Source organism: Bufo gargarizans, chromosome 6 (genome assembly GCF_014858855.1).
Source record: "Bufo gargarizans isolate SCDJY-AF-19 chromosome 6, ASM1485885v1, whole genome shotgun sequence".
Taxonomy (NCBI): domain Eukaryota; kingdom Metazoa; phylum Chordata; class Amphibia; order Anura; family Bufonidae; genus Bufo; species Bufo gargarizans.
Window position 1 is genome coordinate 314,234,195 of NC_058085.1, and position 21,447 is coordinate 314,255,641.

The following is a 21,447-nucleotide window of genomic DNA, read 5'->3' on the forward strand; positions in this document are numbered from 1 at the left end:
AAAAAAAAAAAACTGAAAATGGTAAAAAAAAAAATCAAGCATTATTCACTCCACTGATCCCTCACCACTGCTGTTCCAGTTCACACCGCTATCCACTTCCTGTCCTGGCTCGACACACTAGAAATGGCAGGAAAGGCCCACTCAGCCAATCACCTTCTTAGTGATGACCCATCTCAGCCAGTGATTAGCTGAACGGGGGTTTTCTGCCATTTATGCCATGTCAAGACCAGGCAGGATGTAGAGAGCTGCAGTGGAGATTTTGTTTTAACCCTTTCTGACTTTTCAATTATGCCCCTGGAAACCCCCTTTAAATCTGGCAAATACCACTTTAGCCTATTGTGTAGATGAAGCTGAAGATCCAACCACATCAGAGCAAGAGTGACATAAAGAGGACCTGTTACTAGGGATGAGTGAACTTCATGTTCGGTTTTTCTGGCGATTCCGTTACCGCAGGCCAGAACGGAATTCTATGACGGAATGCATAACACAATGCTTTTAAGAGGCATTCCGTCATAATAGAAGTCTACAGGCGGATCTGTTATGCAGGAGTCCTATGGGACTGCAGAAAATGGAGAGAGCACACAAATGTCATCTGTTCACTTTCTGCATCCGTGTGGCCGTATGTCCATCCCGCAAAAAAAAAAAAGAATTGAACATATCCTATAGCCCATTTTACAATAGGGTGGGACGCACACTGCTGGTATCCGTGTTTTGAGAATACGCGATTTGCGTACGAGAAAATATATACAGTCACGTGTATGAGGCCTAAGACTGGTGTGTGAAACGCTGGTCTTTAGGGCACCATGCACACGACCGTGGTTTTGGTATGCATATTTTGCAGATTCGATGTGGACCCATTCACTTCAATGGGTGTGCTGTCCACATCCGTACGTCCTTTCTGCAGCCCTTCAAAAAATAAAATAAAACGTGTACTTTCCTGGTCTGTCATGCGGACAAGGATAGGACATGTCTGAAGGAGTAAAAAAAATTACGGGAGGCTTTAAGTCGGTATCTGTGTTTTGCAGACCGCAAAAATGTCTACAGCTGTGTGCATGAGCCCATAGTAAACGACCCCTAATGTGTTTAGCATCCATATTGCGGAGGAGGGAAATTGATTTGCCCCCATTTACTTTGAACGCTTAGAATGTCAGTGCCCTAGCGCAAGCTTCCTACTTCCGATAAACCTGCTTAGCCCATTGCCTGTATATACCCGTGTGAGAGATGAGAATGTACCGCTGGCACCACACAGAGGGCACACCTGGTCTAGTTGGGCCATCATTCAGCCGGATATCCTCTGCAGGGTACTTCAGATGGCGGCCATCATGCCCACATGGAGCTCGTGTTGCATTTTCATTGTGAAAGCTTTTCTAGTTCTGTTCCATTTTGCAGCATAAGCCTTTCTTAATATTCATGGGATGACTGATGGTAGCGCTGTGATATTGAGATGGATAACCCTGAGCATTTAGTTCAAATCTTCCTTAATTTCATTTAGAGTAAATTAAAAAGGAATTTTCGGTAAAGATAAAAAGTGTGTTCTTGAAAGAGGATCAGACTCCCTTCATCTGCATAACCACAAGCTGGAGGAGCGCTCCGATATTATTTACTTCACAGAACTCATCTCGTATTCTATTACTGAAATAAATGACCCTCCTCATTAAAGATGGATGTTTTTTCTCAAAAGTAGGAGGATTTTTTTTATATATTTTTTTCGTAATAGCATTATGACTGCAATCATTACTGTTTTGGCGATGCTACACACAAGGTTATGTTAAATTGCATCACTTTTTTATCATTAATGGGGTCATCCTGTCAAAAAGATGATCTGATCTGTTATAGAGTCATGAAGTGTGTGATCTTGAAGCATTATGGATTTCAGGAATGATAAGTCTACAGAAGTCCTAATTCAGCCTTCAGTACATGAGGATTTTGCTGTGGATTTTTGCCTAAATCTGTAATGCAAAAAGCCTACTACATCTGGCTTACCGTAAAGCCATGTTGAATAGAGCTAAACGACGAGCGAACACCTAATGAGAAACAACACGTCTTTTCTTGGTCTCTGCTATAAACCCCGTCCGCTGCAACTGCAGCCCTGCCGGCGGCTTCTTGGCACAGAATTGTCGCCAAATTCCACCAGCAAAAGGCTGTGTGTAAAGGGGCTTAAAGGGGTTGTGCAAGAATGGGTGGAAGGGCAGTTTGGCAATCTCCCTTTCCCATTCTGTCAGACATGCAAAGGGAAGATGACTTGCCTGCTTCCCCGCTCTTTCTACTGCTTCCCTGCTATGCTCTGCTGGACTCCTGCGATGTCAACATCCAGTTTGACGTCGCTGTAGCAAATCACAGGCCATGGCGGTGTTCGACTCCCCTTGCGTCATGACAAATGGTCACAAGGGGATCCCGACACAGCCACGACCTGTGATTGGCTCGACTGCGGGGATGTCAAAGCAGATGTTGACATGGCTGGAGCCAGCAAACGGGAAGCAAGTAAGTCATCTTCCCTATGCAGGTCCGGCAGAATTGGGACGTTTGCCAAAACCCCCACTTTTTTCAGGTATTCCAGTTGGTTGAAGTTGTCCCCTATCTATAGGAAAATGGGCAATCTGAGATCGGTGGGGGTACTACTATGCCCCCACCGATCACGAGAATGGGGGCCCTGTACAACCTGCAGGCCTCCTGAAAAGAACGGAGCGGCCAGTCGGACATCCGTGCGGTCCCTCCATTAATTTCTATGAGAATTTTGGAGCCAGCTGAGTGCAACCAGCTGCTCTGTTATTTTCAGGGGGGCTGCAGGGGGCACGCAGCCCCGTTCTTGTGATTGGTGGAGGACCTACTGCTGGATAGGGGATAACTTCAAACAACCAAGATACCCTTTTTAAGATTTCTCCCACACAGCAGTATTTGTCATCAATGGTGGTAAGCCAACACACGGAAGAAGTGCGGATCTTCCCTTTATAGTTCTTCCCTGTGTGGGTTCTCCTTCTGGTTTTGGCAGAAAAATTTACTCAATTACTGCTGTGACCTAAAGGGATTTTCTGCAGATGGGCCCTTTTTCTAGGTCTGTTAAAGTTTTGTACCTTTACTATGGGTTTTCTGTCTTCACTAGCTGCCACTACACAAGTGGCTCTCTTTCTCTTATATCCTTTTTTCCTAGGGAGCATTGCCTTCCCTACACCCGGTGGTGTACCTTCAGTGGAGGCAGACCACACAACTGCTAAAGGACCCAAGGGGATAGGTGGCTCAATGCTGATCACTGTTCCTGATGTGAAAACACTGCATTTTCATGCAGCCACCACTAGATGAAGATCCGTGCAAAAGGATAATTACAGCTTCCATTTCAGTTAATGGTAGCTGTATAAACTGCTATGCACTGAGCTCCCCCTAGTGGTGGCTACAAAACAGACAGCTTTGCAATATGTGAAGGGAAGCAGGAGATTTATAAGTGTATTTATACCAGTTGTCTGGCGTGAAGTATAGTGGTGAGGAGGAGCATTGTATTTATGAAGCATGTATTCCACATAGAAGTCGAATAAAGTGGTTGAGGCTGAGGGCAGCTTAAAAAAATAAATAATATATATATATTTATTTTTTTATTAAAATATCTTCTTCTGCTTAATGAAACATATTGTAAATTTGTCAGAAATCTGGGGCCTGCACTTTGCAGTCGGCATTGCTTGGGAATGTTTGATGCACATGTACTGGGAAATTGGTGATATGATAGGGCCATACTAAGCTTTGCTATGGGGCCCTATGAGATTTGAGTGCGCCCCTGCTTAGGACAACTCTGGTACTCTCCACAAGGAGAAGCAGGCCAACAAGTGGCTGTTTTACTAGAAATGAAATGAGTTTGTACTTTGCCTTTAATGCCGCTACCTTTACTGCTTCTTGGCCAGACACGTACATGTGTGCTCAGCTGGAAAGTCATGCAGTCCCATGCCTTTCCTTTCTGATCTACTGGAATTCCACAGCAGCAAATTTTGCACCAAATGCTGCAGATCTTTTTTGTGAAAATGCTGTGGATATCCTTCAGGATTTCATGTTGCATTGTGAAGACTGCAACATGAAATCCTCACCAGAAATTGGCATGAGGTGGATTTCGGGGATGCCCACACGTGCCATATACACTGTGGATTTTCCACAGTGGAACTGTATGCAGAAAATTACTACATTTTATCAGCAGTATGGGCAAGATTTTAAAGATTCAGTGTACTTTAACACAATTTCATTAAATAGAAAATGGTGTAACTATCAGATTTCTAAATCCCTTCATTAGGAAAAATCTGCCTGCATCCACCTGAAAAAAGCTGTAAATTCATGGCTGCTAGGGGTCTCACTTCCACCCAAGTTGCAGTCCGGAGCTGAAAAAACATAATGTGAAGTAAGGGAAGGGATGTCAAAGCAGTTCTGGCAGATTTCAAAGAAGGTAGACGCCCCCTACTTCTGAGTGAAATGCATCTAACTGTGCAGCTAAAACTGGGAATAACATGGCTGAAAGAGACTTTAGGGAAGCCTAAAAAAGACCTGTTCCTTCACAGTTAAGATTTTACAAAGAAGCACAGCCATTATCCAGAATTTTTGAAAACTCAGGTACACTTTAAAAACTGTCCTCCACGCGCTTTGCAAGAAATCTTTCGCAGAAATTGACCGGCGGTATATTCTTTTAAATACACAGCATGTCAATTTATCCACAAAAAATCTGCAGCTGAATTTCTACCTGATATGGCGTTGCCCTTAACATCTACATTGAATATTATGTGTAGTTTTTGTAGGTACTTTCCGTTGTGTGTGGATGGGATTCGTTCAACTCTCATCCACTTTGCTGCTACTGTAAACGCCGTGGATCTTCTGCACTCAGTTCTACTGCAGAAATTCGGCAGCAGTTACGCTACATGTAGCCATACCCTGACATCTTTATACTCTGTATAATGTTAAAGTGCACAGGGAAGTGCTCAGAATGCTGATGCCATAGCGGTGGTTTAGGGTAGAAAAATCAAGTGACAGGTTCCCTTTAAAGGGTCATTTGCTGTTCCGACCAACAAGGGTCTGTTCTCCCTCTGGGCTCTCCTGCCTGCTGTTCTAGCCCACAGTAAGTGCCTGTTAGACCTCACTTAACCATCACTGACTGTTCAAAAAACATGGCCTAATTTGAATTTTCACAGCTGTGTATAAAATATTCATTGTTAAAGTTACCAGGTAAAGATTTAGTAATGAATAAAGATTTCTTGTGACAACAAAGAAGTAACATAAATGTACTCGCTGTTGGACATGAGTCCTTAAGCAAAGTTGCACTCAAGACAGCTACTTCTTGTGCATATTTTATGACTGTGAAATGCAGATATCTGAAGCCTGAAACTGATGTTTTTCTATTGTTTTATTGCATCCACTTGCTAGTGATTTACTTATAGTATCCTTATGAATAGGTCACCAGTATCTGATTGCTGGGGGCCGACACGCAGGACTCCCGCAGATCGGCTGTTTGAGAAGGCACCGTGAGCGCCGCTGCCTTCTCGCAGCTTACCAAGCACAGTGCTGTACATTGTATTATACTGTACTTGCTGTGCTTGGTATTGCACCTCAGCTCAATTCACTTAAATGGGGCTGAGCTGCGCCTAACCACATGATGGATGAACGTGACGTCACTCGCCTAGGGAAAGCAGAGAGAAGGCCGCGGCACTACTGTGAGCACCGATGCCTTCTCAAACAGCTGATCGGTGGGGTTCCCGGGTGCCTGACCCCTACCGATCAGATACTGATGACCTATCCTGAGGATAGGTCATCAGTATAAAATAGATCAGTCTAGCTCCACTGGCCCAAGTGCTGGGGGTTGTAAAGCAACCTGCACCTCCTTTCTTCTTCCGTCACACGTACAACTCATTCTAAACAATCTGTAATAGGAACTTCTACTGTATAAGGGTATGTTAAGACATGGTGCTGATTGTGTGTCCTGCATTGTGACTGCACTGCCTTAAAATTTAAAACCGCATGTAAAATCATGTCAAAAAGTATATGAAGGCATAAAATGGAAGAAGACATTCATTAAAGGGGCTGTCCAGCAAATTAAACTGTTCAATCAGCTCACAATAATATGCAGGATAGGTCATCAGTATGAGATCGGTGCAGGCCCAACACCCCCCCCCCCCCCCCCCCTGCTGATCACCTGTTTCGGCAGGGACTGTGTACAGTGGGCAAAGCTGGAAGCACAAGGTTCCATCCAGCATGCAAGTGGACGTACTGGGGTACTGCAGCTCAGCTCCCTTGCAAATGAACCGGAGCCGAGCTATAGTAAACCAGTGCCAGAAACTACAGTGGATGAAGCTTTCCATCCAGTGCAGGGATCAGTAACATCCGGCACTCCATCTGTTCTGAAACTACAACTCCCAGTATCCTCCTTTCACTTCTGTGAGAGTTACAAGAACAGGTAATTGTGCATGCTAGAAGTTGTACTTTCACAGCAGCTGGAGTGCCAAAGGTTGCTGACCCCTGATCGAGTGCATAGTGTGTCCGGTGCAGGCAGCTGCCCAAAACATTTGATGTGTGCCAGACTGGGACCCCCACAACCTGATGTTGATGACCTATCCTGAGCATAGGTCATCCAATGATTAGGTTCAGAAACCCCTTTAGCAGTTAGCAATATTTGTACAATATGTATAGGTAAAATATGGTCCGCTATACTTTTAATGAATATAGCATGGGCCAGACATTCACCAGAAGGATTCGTCGCTGAGATGCGAGCAAGATGGGCCCATAGACCTTGTAACAGACACTGAGTTTGGGCCCACTGTCCCATTAAACCAGTCTGACTATGGGATATACCTAAGAGCGTTGTCCTGGCATTTCTCTGGTATTCACCTTTTAACCCCTGTACAGGAATCTGGACTTCACCACAGGGAACCAACCAGGTTGCTACCTCCTGGAGTAGTCCCGGTGTAGTTGGCTGCTGATGCGCAGGGGTCAGAGACAAGGGTGTAAAGCACCAAGGAATCGGACAAAAGCCGTAGTCTGAATACAGTCCAAGGTCTGGGCAAGCTGAGTACATGTGTATTGCAAATAGCAATTCCAAAGTCGGGCAGGCTAAATACGTGCATAATCCAGATAGCAATTCAAAGGTTGGGGCAGGCAGCAAGGAGCAGAATCAGTAGTCAGGCTAGGTACAGTACAAGACCCTTCATTCTAGGTGGTATGTGTGCCGTGGTGTATTTCTATCATACATTCAATGAATGGCTGTCCTAAGGGCTCTTGCACACAAACATATTTTTTTGTCCAATTTATTTTTTGCGGATCGGATGAGGACCCATACTTTTCAGTGGGGCCACAAAAGATGCAGACAGCACTCTGTATGTCCATGCCATCCGCAAAATTATAGAACTAGTCATGAGCAAAGCGATCGTCGGATTCTACATCCGAAGTTGCTTTTTTCAAAACTTCAGATTAATACTGTACAGAGGTCCGTCTCCATACAATATTAAAATGCATGGGCTCCGATGAGCCAAAGTCAGTTATTCAGTAAAGGAAACCTGTCAGCACTTTCTAAGCCTATTTATCCACTCACTTTTCTATGAATACTTTAAAATACATTAATAATGATATTAAAATCAATTCTGAACGAACTATCAGTTGGGAGAAAAACCTAAAATAAATGTTCCCGCCATATATGTAAATGCACCTTAGATGAGTCCTGTCTCCTCCATGCTTCAGAGAGGAGTCCAGCGTTCTCTGACTCTTGGAGTGCAGCCACGCCCACAGACTAATAAGACACGCCCTCTACGATTGTTCATTGCCACCCCTTCTCTGCCAAGTCTCGCAGCTGCGCAGTATACATTATATGATCAGTAGTAGTGTTGATCGCAAATATTCCAATCGCTAATTTTTTGCTTGAATATCGGCACTTCGTAATCGCAAATATTCTAGATTTTTTTCATCCATGAGTAAGGTGACTGGTTCTGCACATGCGCGGGATTTGGAACGTGGGGTAGGATCTTTAGATTCTGTCACTCTTATAACGGGAGGTGGAGTTAGGAATGAGAAGTAATGAGGTAAGCATTGAATTTACATAACTTGAAAAAAAGTGAAAGTGGACTGTAAGAGAAGTACTTGGAGGTACTCGGATGATTAGGGTGGGGGAGAACTATCTCAGGATGCCGATGATTCTTATGGTTAAAAAAACGGTGACAGATTCCCTTTAAGTCGTTGAATAACTTCGATAGTTGATTTTTAAAATGGAAAGCCACTTTAAAACCTGGAACCGAACTCGTGTGACTCTGCGAATAACTTACTTCTGCTCATTGGAGCCCATACCTTTTAATGCTGTACGGAAGCGGATCTCCGTACAGTATTAATCCAAAGTTTTGAACGAAGCGACTTCAGATGAAGCACCTGAAGCTCGCTTCGTCTATCACAACAGGGGCCGGCTGTTCCGTTCTGCAAAATGTCTGTGTTTTGCAAATCTGCCATTCGATCGTGTGCATGAGCCCTAGTACAAAGACGGGCTGGGTCCTCCAAAGCAGATGCCACATTTTGTTAGAGACTGTCCTCGGTGGTGTTTATATGCCCTAAAGGGGGTTGTCTTAGCGAGACAACTATTTAAACTGACGATTTGAACCTACGTTCACTACCCTGTACCTGTCCACTTCTGGAGGCGCGCAGGATGGCCTTGCCCTGTGCATGAGCCCCAGGAGGAATAAAACAAGCAGCAAGAGAAACCAGAAGCTACAATGAGCTGCGTCTTACATTCTACTTTACCGGGAGGGGGAGGGGATGGTGCATAAAAATGCAGCCTCTCTTTAGCTCCCGTATGCCGCCCGTCTTTGAACATTGACCTGTCTAGGCTAATGAACGGATAACCTTGCTGTGTCATTTAAAAGCCACTTCTTTCTTCAGCATGCATCTTGGGCCACACTTAACATGTCGCCTGTGGAACGCCTGAATGAGTACCTGTGCAGACGCCGAAATGACATCGCCAACATAAAGTAATTGCTTTTCTTTCAGTAGGAAAAAAAAATTAAAAAAAATGATAACAGTTGCCAGTTACTGGAGCATTGTACCAGGAAGCTATCTTCATTTTATCTGAATTTGTGTGCTGTCAGAACTGCACTTCTTTAGTTGGGAACATATGTAATATACAATATAGCAGAACCGGGTGATTCATCTCGCTATTGTCAGCGCCGCTCTATAGACAGAATGCGGTTATTTCTGCACGATCAACCGTTTTGTTGCTTCATAACATGTTATAAAGGAGAGCGATTTTGAGAAAAAAGGAGGAAAATGCTTCCATAAGATGAGGTTCAGGAAGATCAGACAGGAGCATTATATACCTACTGTACGGTATTAGTATCTATCTGACTGTGACTGCAAGGTTTGTGTTTTTTTTTGTGGATGGGAAGCAAGGCGCTTACTCCTTTTTACTGCTCGATATTGTTCGCTATGAAAAAATGCAGACACCACGTACACGAGCTGACGGCTCTCCTGACCTGCCGTATCCTCTTTTAGTATACTGTATGTTTAAATGCATCATTGAGTAACGTTTTTTCTTAGAACTTTATGTAGCGATTTTCCTCTTATTCCATCTGGAAATCAAGAAACGTATTAGGGATGAGCAAATCAATTCCAAAGAATCGTTTCGTCTCATTGTCAGCAGTGATGAGTGCCAGGGGCAATATTCGAATTCACGATATTTCGTGAATATTCGCGAATTCGAGATCTCCAGTCATTGTTTGTTTTATTGATTGCGAAAAATCGGCAATTGGAAAATTTGCAATAAAAATTTGTGATCAACACTACTCCTAAAGTCAAAGATATAGCAGCCTTTACAGAAGAAAGAAGCAGTGAGGGATCATGGGTACTGATGGGAAAAAAAAAATAATCTAGAATATTCGCGATTATAAAGATATAGCACTATATTCTAGATATTTACAAATTCTCGAAGTGACAATATTCGCGATAAACATTTGCGATTAGAATATTCGCGATTAACACTAATTATCAGGAGTTCTTCAAGGTGAAAAAGCGCCCACTGACAGGATCAGACATCTAGTTTGGCCCTTACGGCTCTGAGTAGTGGCTACGTTTTTTTTGTATTGGCTCCCAAATTCATTACAAATATCCAGGACACTTTTTTCACCCTTTACCACTTCTCATATTGCAGTGCTTAGTTTGGAAAGGGTGGTATCTCTGACACGTAATATGACCCTTGTCCCATAAAAGTCTACTCACATGATGCAGTCATTTAGGAAAGAAATGTTGCAAATCCGCCGTACATGTTCCTGAGAATTGCTGCTTTTTATTTTTAGGCAAATAAGGCTTTAGGTGCACCATGGGCGGGGCTGCTTTGTTTAGTGCCCCTGTCTTCTGCTGTGTCAATGCTATGGGCACGGAAATCTCAGGCACTGTCAATCAAACAAGCAGGAGGAGGCCCGGGTGGAGCAATGGTGCACCCAATGGAGTGGCCCAACCTACTGTGCACCGAAAACCTTCTTTGCATTAGAGGACTGGATTTTCTTAAGAACGCTGTGCAGCATACAGTTTCGGGGCTCCTACCCTGCATGCAATTTGCTTATTTTGAAACTTATTTTGGAGATCACAGTCTCTTTCAATAACAGCTGTCAGCAGTTTTGTACCCAGGAAACTGGCTGGCCTGTTACATGTGCACTTGGCAGATGAAGGCATCTGTGTTGGTCCCATGTCCATATGTGCCCGCATTGCTGAGAAATAGGATGTTTTAATATATGCAAATGATCCTCTAGGAGCAACGGGGACATTGATGTTACACCTAGAGGCTCAGCTCTCTCTGCAACTACCGACTTTGACAGGGCCAGGCAGTGAACACATTATCACTCTGGCCCCGTCAATCATAGTGGAGAGGACGTGGCTGTTGCAGAGAGAGCAGAACCTCTAGGTGTAACAGTAAGGCCCTCATTGCTCCTAGTGGCTCATTTGCATATATTAAAACATCATTTTCTCAGCAATGCCGGCACATATGAACATGGGACCAACACAGATGCCTTCAGCTGCCAAGCGCACATGTAACAGGTCAGCCAGTGTCATAGGTACAAAACTGCTGACAGATGCCCTTTAATTTTCAAATTCCATCTGAACAACTATTTTCCCAGCAAGGATCTCTGATGGTTCTACTCTGCAATTCCCAGTGATCCATTCCTTCCACGCAGCTAATTTATTTGCAAATTATTACTTTGCCCACTCAATATTTTAAGAAGCTGTAGCTGATCTGTATCTGCGTTACCCTTGGATTAAGACAGACTTTGGTGCTTTTCGTGTTTATTTAAAGCAGCGCTTGTACATTTATATCACATTTAATTAAACACACCATTGGTGAAAAAAAAAAGACAAATATCAAAGTCTTCATCTATGCAATACCCTTTGGACCATGTTACAGCCTCTGCCTAAAAACGATTTCCGTGCACAGTGCGAGCTGGAGAGACACTTGTTAGAATTATTCAATGTAAATTGTTTACAGGAAATCAACTAAATGTAAATGACTTCATAAATAAAGATTGAATGATATTTCGAGAAGTAGCATCCGCAGCAGGGGTTGTAAACCGTTTATAGAATACTATATGGTACATGTTTCAGGATTCTGAAAATTTGCATTTAGAGGCAAAATGCTGTATAGCTGAAATGGTGATATCAGCATTTGTTATGCTCTTGGATTAGGCTACTTTCACACTTGCGGTAGCCTTTTGCAGCAGTCTGTTCCGGCGGGGGACAGCTTGCCGGATCCATGCTACCGCTAGTCCACCGTGCCTCCGGAAGTCCGGCAGCAGCACGGCAAACATGCCGAGAGGCTCCCGGAATAAAACTACAGCACACTGCGGTTTTTGTCCGGCCACGCCTCGGCTTGTTTACCGTGCTGCGGCTTGACCTCTGGCCTGCCCTTATTATAGCGGTAGCACGGATTCACCCTCGAACAGCCTGCCAGAAAAGGCTATTGCAAGTGTGAAAGTAGCCTTACTCTACGATTTCTGGTCATGCACATGCTTCCTTTTGTTGGGGAGATTTATCAAATCTAGCACAAATAAAAAAAATGTAGCAGCCAGTGTCAGGGAGCTGCTGCCAAGGCAAGTCAGAAGGAGCATAGATTCAGATGACTAGGACATAGTTCTACCATATGTAGCATTGTGTACAATTCTGGGCAACAGTGCTCAAGGATGCATGGTAGAGCTTGAGAGGTTTCAAGGTGACCAAAGGCAGGTGACCAAACTAATAAATGGAATGGGAGGACTGCAGTTCCCAGAAACATTGTTAAAATTAGGGTTAAAAACAGGTAAAACCGGGTCAGGTATAAATATATCAGAGGTCGGTACAGAAATTCCTCCATGTATTTGTACCCAGGACTGTGACGATGACAAAGGGAGATCAACTACGTCTAGAGGACAGAAGGTTTCTACATCAACATAGGAGATTATTTACGGTAAGAGCAGTGAAACTATGGAACTCTCTTCCTGAGGAAGTGGTGATGGTGAACTCACTAAAAAAGTTCTTATCATGGAGCGCTTGACTCTGCGCTATCCAGCGTGCACACCACAGAAAGTGTCAGACATAGAACATCATTTGCCACTGATCGCTAAAGGATATCAGCAATTAGCCTCATTTTACTAAACACGCCCACCCCAACTCTGAACCTCCCCCAGGTTAACCCGCCAAAATAGCGTTTTAAATATCCCCTATACAAGTGAATCTCTATTCTGTATATTGTCCTGACGAAGGGGGCACTTCGCCCTTGAAACGCGTTGACCTTAATAAAAAGAATCTTATTCATCTCAAGGACTGATCTTTGTGCCTGCAGCGCCGGATAGTGGTCTGACACTTTTTAAAATTCTCTGCATAAAAAAGTTCTTAGGGAGACGCGGATGACTTTCTGGAGTATGGCAATGTTATAAGTTTATTTGCTAGATTTCTGCAAAAGAATTAATTGAACCAGGAAGTTATTTTAATACCAGATTTTTTTTTCTGATCCAGAGATTTATTCTGATGCCATATTTGAAGTGAGAAATTATTTTATCGCCTAAGATGAGGCAAGTTGGCTAGTATAGACAAAGGTAATTTAAACCATATGCAAATGAGCAGTTACAGTGAGTGCACCGAGGGTGGGCCCAATCTACTCTGTACACCTTTGTTCCTCCTCCTTCTCCTCCCTTGACTATGTAGGAAGGAGAGGAGGGGCCAGCAGAGGAAGCAGGAGGAGCAAGGGTGCAGCGAGCGGTGCAGGTCCACCCTTTGTGCACTTAAAGGGAGTCTGTCACCACAATTTGCCCTTATAGACCACTTACATAGCACTATAGCATAACTATAGATCAGTCACATGGTACCTTTTGTCTTTTTGTTTGGATGTTCACCAGGGGCAAAAACTGAGTTTTATTCATATGTAAATGAGGGCTCGCAAGTGCCCAGGGGCGGCGTTCGGGCTGTAAGTGCCCAGGCCGCTCTTCCTTCTTCTCACATAACCCCTCCCCAGCCTGTTGCTTGGCCCGCCCTGTAAGCCTCTTATGTCATCCAGTGTACTGGCCGATATCGCGCATGCGCACGGCATGGAATGATGCTGCTGCCCACAATGGTCATCACAGTGCGCATGCGCCGGCGGGATATCGGCCAGTACACTGGATGATGTAAGAGGCTTACAGGGCTGGCCAAGCAACAGGCTGGGGAGGGGTTATGTGAGAAGAAGGAAGAGTGGCCTGGGCACTTACAGCCCGAACGCCGCCCCTGGGCACTTGCGAGCCCTCATTTACATATGAATAAAACTCAGTTTTTGCCCCTGGTGAACATCCAAACAAAAAGACAAAAGGTGCCATGTGACTGATCTATAGTTATGCTATAGTGCTATGTAAGTGGTCTATAAGGGCAAATTGTGGTGACAGAATCCCTTTAATTGGTTATTTGCATATGGATTAAAAGTACCTTTTCTCCAGAATGAAGCAACAGATCGCTAAGTGAAATGCATGCATTCAGCATCTAGCTCTCCTGGTGACATATTTCCTTTAATTCATGGATGAAATATACAGCAGGGATTTTTGAGGCCTCAATTGAGCTCCTTGATTACCATGTTTTACCAGAAGGTACCATTCCAATTTTAATTGTGTTCAATAGCAAAAAGAATAAATTAATAGGAGTACAAGAGGGGCACAGGATTAAAATGTGTTAACCAGTAACGAAAAGGCAAAAACACTGGTTTTACTGTTCTGGATAATGTAGTAGTAAATGGTCTGCAACTTATTTTTCCGCTTTTGAGAAAAGTGATACTCCCAGCATGTTCTTACAGCCACTGCCTATTAGAGCTCCAGTTTCCTAACTTGGTAAAAGTATGTTTCCTACTTTCCTGCTTTTAGTGAATCTCAAGTGCATTTTGAAATAGATCTAATTGCAGCCATAGACATGGGCCTGAAAGAGAACAGGACAGTGTGGTTTTGCCTAAGAGACCAGAATCAATTATACAAATGATACAAACATAACTGGGCAGGACCTATTCTTAAATAAGGGATGGAATGCAGAAGAAATGGGTTTTAATGGAAACTGTAGGTAGGTAAAGTGTAGTTTTGTGTTTAGCTTTAGGCTTTAAGGGGAATCTCTACCTTCTACCACTGTTTCAGGTCCTATATTTTGTGTTGATTAAAGGCTCATGCGCATGGCCGTAGTGTTGGTGGATTGGGTGCGGACCCCTTTATCTCATTGATGTGTGTCCGCATCCATAAGTCCTTTCCGCAGCCCCACAAAAAATAGAACATGTCTTATTCTTGTCCGTTGTACAGAAAAGGATAGGACATTTCTGCAGGAGTCAAAAAATAAAATTGGCTGCATTCACTCGGCCGTTCATGAGCCCTTATTTTGATAATTTATCTTTATACCATTTGAAGCTCCAGTTTTATTTTATTGCAAATCTCACCCAACAGATGATGCTACTATGGCTCAACAGTAGTTATTTTTTAATATCATGCCCAGCTCTGTACTGCACCTTTGTTTTGATGCCGCTAAGGCTTGCAGTTGGCTGTAAAGGATTACAGTTTCCCAGGATTTTCTCTCTCCTCTCAGAGACAAAGCGGTAGATTTATGAAGCCTGTAGGTGGGGTAAACCTATGCTATCTATACATTCTCCAAATTTATCACACTGGTTCATGCTGGATGGTAAAACTGGTTTAGCGCTATACACTGTAACTAACTACCAACTTTAACTGTATACCAACTATTGGTTGGCTCACTTTGAGACAGAGTTGTATGCCAGAACTGTGGTGCAATTTTGTTGCAAAACTGTGTATCTAAGCCACAGCCCCTTCTATGCAAACCCAAACCCCCATTCCATTAATCCTGACCCAATTTTTGGACTAGGCCCAGACACTTTCTCTAAACCTAGACGCCAAGATACTGGTGTGCTCACACTGGTAAATATGAGCCATTGTGTCTAATTACACAGAGATAGAAATGCAACTGTATAACCAAATAGAGCGGGCTGCACTAGCTCTTACAGTGGTCATAATGGGAGATCGTAACTTCCAAGACATTGACTGGGGTCATGATTCTGCCTCAACTGCAAAGGGGAGAAGATTCCTCAACCTGCAGACCACTTTATGGGCCAGTTCGTAGAAGCTCCCACTGGGGCAATGCTCTGTTGGATCTGGTAATCTCTAATGATGCAGAGCTTGTTGGAAATGTTACTGTTCGAGAAACACTAGGTAATAGTAACCACAATATAATTATATTCCCCCTAAACTATAAGAAGCAAACTCTGTCAGGAAGAGCAAAGACACTAAATTTCAAAAAGGCAAATTTCCCTGGGTTGAGGGCAGCATTTTAGGGCATAGACTGGGTGCAGCTACTGTCACATAATAATACAGAGGATAAATGGGAGAGCTTTAAATCCACATTGAGTAATTGCACTAAAAAAATGTATTCCTTTAGGTAACAAGTATAAACGGCTAAAATTAAACCCCCCATGGCTTACAGCTACTGCAAAAAGGGCAATAAAAGACAAAAAGAGGGCATTTAAAAAATACAAATCTGAGGGGTCAGTTGGAGCGTTTGAAGATTACAAAGCGCTTAATAAAATCTGTAAAAAAGGAGATAAAATTAGCAAAAATACAAAACAAACATCAGGTGGCAAAAGAGAGCAAAACAAATTCCCCAAAAATTCTTTAAATATATAAATGCAAAAAAACCTAGGTCTGAGCAGGTAGGTCCACTAAATAATGATAAGGGGGGGGGGGGGGGGGGGACACTAGTCACTGAATATAAGGAAAAGGCAGAGTTACTAAATGGATTTTTTTGCTCTATATATACAAAAGAGGAGAAAGGAACTGATAGCTGTGGCGCTGGAGCTGTTAGTACATCCAGTAATATACTCAGTTAGCTAACTGTAGATATGGTCCAAGACAAGTTAAATAGGGTAATTGTGAACAAAACTCCAGGTCCAGATGGATTACACCCAAGAGTGCTTAAAGAGCTCAGTTCAGTCATTGCTGTGCCCCTGTTTATAATTTTTTTAAGATTTTCTAGGTACTGGCACAGTGCCAAGTGATTGGCGCAAGGCAAACATGGAGCCCATATTCAAAAAAGGATCAAGGTCCTTCACAGGTAAATATAGACCTAATAGGCATGGAAAGTATAGTTTGTAATTGGATTGAAAACTGTCTGAAGGACCGTGTCCAGAGAGTTGTGGTCAATGGTTCCTATTCAGAATGGTCCCGGGTTATAAGTGGTGTACCCCAAGGTTCAGTGCTGGGCCCTCTATTATTTAACTTAGTTATTAATGATTTTGAGGATGGGATTAATAGCACCATATCTATTTTTGCAGATGACACCAAGCGATGTAGTACTGTGCAGTCTATAGAAGATGTCCACAAACTACAAGCGGACTTGAACACTCTGAGTGATTGGGCATCAACTTAGCAAAAGAGGTTCAATGTGGACAAATGTAAAGTTATGCATCTTGGTAGTAATAATCTCTGTGCTTCATATGTCCTAGGTGATGTAACACTGGGAGAGTCACTTATAGAGAAGGATTTGGGTGTCCTTGTAGATGATAGATTAAATAACAGCATACAATGTCATTCAGCTGCTTCTAAGGCCACCAGGATATTATCATGCATTAAACGAGGCGTGGACTCGCGGGGCAGGGATGTAATACTACCACTTTACAAAGCGTTGGTGCGGCCTCATCTGTAATATGCAGTTCAGTTCTGGGCACCAGTACATAGAAAGGACCCACTTCAGATGGAAAAAGTACAGAGGAGAGCGACTAAACTGATAAGGGGCATGGAGGGTCTTAGTTATGAAGAAAGATTAAAAGAATTGAATGTATTTAGTCTTGAGAAGAGACGTCTAAAGGGGGGACATGATTAACCTATACAAATATATAAATGGGTCATACAAAAAATACGGTGAAAAGCTGTTCCATGTAAAATGTGCTCAAAAGACAAGGGGGCACTGCCTCCGATTGGAGAGGAAGAAGTTCAGTCTCCGGAAGCATCAAAGCTTCTTTACTGTAAGAACTGTGAATCTGTGGAATAGACTTCCTCAGGACGTGGTCACAGCAGGAACAGTGGACAGTTTTAAAAAGGGTTTAGACAAATTCTTAAAGGGAACCTGTCACCAGGATTTTGGGTATAGAGCTGAGGACATGGGCTGCTAGATGGCCGCTAGCAGATCCGCAATACCCAGTCCCCATAGCTCTGTGTGCTTTTATTGTGTATAAAACCCGATTTGATACATATGCAAATTAACCTGAGATGAGTCAGAGCTTGAAAATATGACTCTTCTCTGGTCACACAAGCAAGATATGACTCTTTTATGTTAATTTGCATATGTATCAAATCGTTTTTTTTACATAATAAAAGCACACAGAGCTATGGGGACTGGATATTGCGGATGTGCTAGCGGTCATCTAGCAACCCATGTCCTCAGTTCTGTACCCAAAATCCAGGTGACAGGTTCCCTTTAAAAGTAAACAACATTAAGGGTCAATTCACACGTCTGTAACGTGTTTTACGGATCCGCAAAACATGGACACGACAATGTGCGACCCCATAGAAATAAATGGGTCCGCAATTCCGTTCCGCAAAATGCGATACTAAATTGCGGATGTGTGAATGGGGCCTAATTCTTATGAAAACGTGTAGAAATCTGGGATTCGCGTCCCCACCTATCCCTTGGTTGAACTTGATGGACATTTCTTTTTTTCAACCGTATGAACTATGTAACAAATGCTTTCATGCTCCTCTTTTAGAAAAGTAATGCTGTAATTACTCACTGCCTTCACACATGGCTGCTGTGCTACTGAGAGACTGTTCTGCTGCCCAGTATGAGAAACATGCTCCCCACAGAGACGGGGAGGGAGAGTGACAGCCAAGAAATAGTGGAGATAAGAGACGTGTGATGTCCTGTACTACTTTGAGGAGAGGTCCATGTTTAGAATACGGGATCACACAGAGGGAAAAAAACTCCAGAGGCATGGTCATGTCCCTGTGTGTACTGGCTAACAGAAGCATCCAGCTACAGACAGCACACAGTGAGTGACAAATCTCACTGCAAGTGGTGGGGGTTGTCCCACCAAAAATATTCTACACTTTTCAAAACGGCACCTTGATCTGAATTTTTATTGCATGTAATGAAAACTGTAGTATAGCCACTGAGTTAGGCTACAAGCACACGACCGTGGTGTGTTTTGCCATCTGCAAATCGCGGATCCGCGTAACACGGATGGCGTCTGTGCGCGTTCCGCAATTTGCGGAACGTCACGGAAAGCCTTTAATATAACTGCTTGTTCTTGTCCGCAAAGCGCAGACAAGAATAGGACATGTTATATTTTTTTTTGCGGGGCCACGGAACGGCGCAACGGATGCGGACAGAACACGGAGTGCTGTCTGCATCTTTTGCGGCCCCATTAAAGTGAATGGGTCCGCATCCGAGCTGCCAAAACTGTGGCTCGGATGCGGACCAATACAGCGGCCGTGTGCATGAGGCCTTATTCAGTGAAATCTGTATAGTGCCACCTGCTGTTTGCTCTTTTACTAATTTCTCTGTCTACCTCACTGAGGTGGACGCACATGCTCAGTTGCATCCCTGAACTGCCACCAGCTGCAGCAGACAGGATATGCCTGAGCAGCCAACTTTAAATAAATCTAGTATAGCAATTAATGGGGAATCTCTGAATCCACGTGAATTACAGGGCTGGTTCTTGCTTTGTTAGAAAGAGATTATCATGTACTATACAATGTCTGATTTTTTTTTTTTTTACATTAATCATGGAACAACCCTTTTAGGGGATTTTTGATTTGTTTGTATTTCCGTTCAGATTCCACACCAAAAGCCGCATGGAATTGGCTTCTTAATGCTTTACTCAAGGATTTCCAAACAGTGTCGAGAGAAGACGTGTCCCTTCTTGCACAGTTTCTACATGCAATCTGCGTGCATCGAATGAGGATAATGCACGGACAGACCCGCTGCATTGAAACTACAAATCTGCAGTAGAAATCCAAGAATTGTCTACCACTAGGTGGCGCTGACTTCAGACTAATTTATTATTGCGTTCAGTATATAAACGGTAAACTATTTTATAGATTTTTTATTCATATACAGATGAGCTGTCACCTAAGGCTACTTTCACACTAGCGTTCGTCGGTCTGCTCGTGAGCGCCGTTTGAAGGAGCTCACGAGCGGACCCAGACGCCTCCGTCCAGCCCTGATGCAGTCTGAGTGGAGCGGATCCGCTCAGACTGCATCAGTCTGGCGGCGTTCAGCCTCCGCTCCGCTCGCCTCTGCACGGCCAGGTGGACAGCTGAACGCTGCTTGCAGCGTTCAGCTGTCCGCCTGGCCATGCGGAGGCGAGCGGATCCGTTCAGACTTACAATGTAAGTCAATGGGAACGGATCCGCTTGAAGATGACACCATATGGCTCAATCTTCAAGCGGATCCGTCCCCCATTGACTTTACATTGAAAGTCTGAACGGATCCGCTCAGGCATCTTGCGCACTTAGAAATTTTTCTAAGTTATTAATGCAGACGGATCCGTACTGAACGGAGCCTCCGTCTGCATTAATATGATCGGATCCGTTCAGAACGGATCCGATCAAGCGCTAGTGTGAAAGTAGCCTTATCTGACATGTCTGTTTTAGTAATTACTTTCATTCCCCATATAATAATTCTGGACCATCTATTCTTATGACTCTGTTGTGCTATCTCTTTATTATTCCTATTTGAAGTTGTGAATGAATTGTCAGCAGTTTGCAGTGAAGGCACAGATTGGTGTTACCAGTTGGCGGGGGTCTCTGTATAGTCTGACACCAGCATCACTGATTGGACAGAGTCAGGCACACCCGCTACTGGTTACACCCAGCAGTACCTTTACTGCAGACTGCTGGCAATTTATTTATAAACTTCAAGCAGCAATAACACAGGAACGGCACAACATGCAGTCATAAGGATAGATGCTCCAGAACTGTTATTACACCGGGAATGCAAGTAGTTACTGAAACAGACCTGTCAGGGGAGGTGATTTGTAGCTGTATATTAGTAGAACGGAGCATTGGGTCCATCAGCACAGAATTTTGGTCCTATTTCAGTTCAGTTCAAGAATAAAAAAATTGTAAGTACGTGTTTTTGGTAATAACTTCTAGAAGCATAATTGGTTATGCCAATAAGAGTCTCTGGATAGTCTGAAACGCCTGTTCTGCAGGCTGTGCAATCTTAGGAAAATGTAGTAGTCCTCCGGTTCTTGCCTGCAGGGTATGCATTTCTTGTAATACGCTGGCTGGCACTGGTTTAGAAAAGCCTTTTCGCCCTGCTATAGTGTAAATTGTAATGTGGAAATCTGTAGCTCTTTTGTAAACTTGCTATCTGGAATAAAACACCTTCTTGGGGGCTGTGCCTGCTCCGCGGTGTTAAACACTGATAACACGTATCTGTGATGTGCCCATAGAATGACAGGCGCGACATGTGGAAGGATAATTGTTTTCCGTCTCGCGACGTCTTTGCATTGGAGCGCAGAAATGAATGGTGCACTGATCTTTACACACCTTGACGCATTTCTTAATTGAGAACACCTTATGGAGACTCTCTTGCGCCTTGACGCTTAATGATGATATTTTTCTTTGTCAACTAAAACAGATTTGGAGTGTTAATGGCTTCCCAAGAGTCACCAGGGAACGTTTCATCACTGGAGGTGTGGTTCTGTGTCATGTATTCATTAACCCAATGCCCTAGAACAGCAAGCCCACTGCCGTATCGCAAGGCTGTGCTCCTAAATAGGCGGCGAACACTTAATGCTAAGACTTTTAGGAATCCTGTCGGTGCGATGGGTACAGGCTGTAATAACGTACCACAACCCCCATCCTATAGCGCAATGCTCTTTCGCCCACCCCTTCAGCAGCTAATATCCTTGGGCTTCTGCTCTCCCACGTGCCTTATCCCTTTATATTTGATCTTACCATGCCTGGCATTTCACACAAGCATTAA

General features: G+C 43.6%; 1 protein-coding gene across 4 annotated transcripts in view; it reads left to right on the forward strand.

Annotated features, from left to right (window-relative positions):
* The window catches only part of LOC122940789 (solute carrier family 22 member 15-like), a 281,156-nt gene that overhangs the window by 103,811 nt on the left and 155,898 nt on the right, over positions 1-21,447 (forward strand). The gene's annotated exons all lie outside the window — the stretch shown is intronic.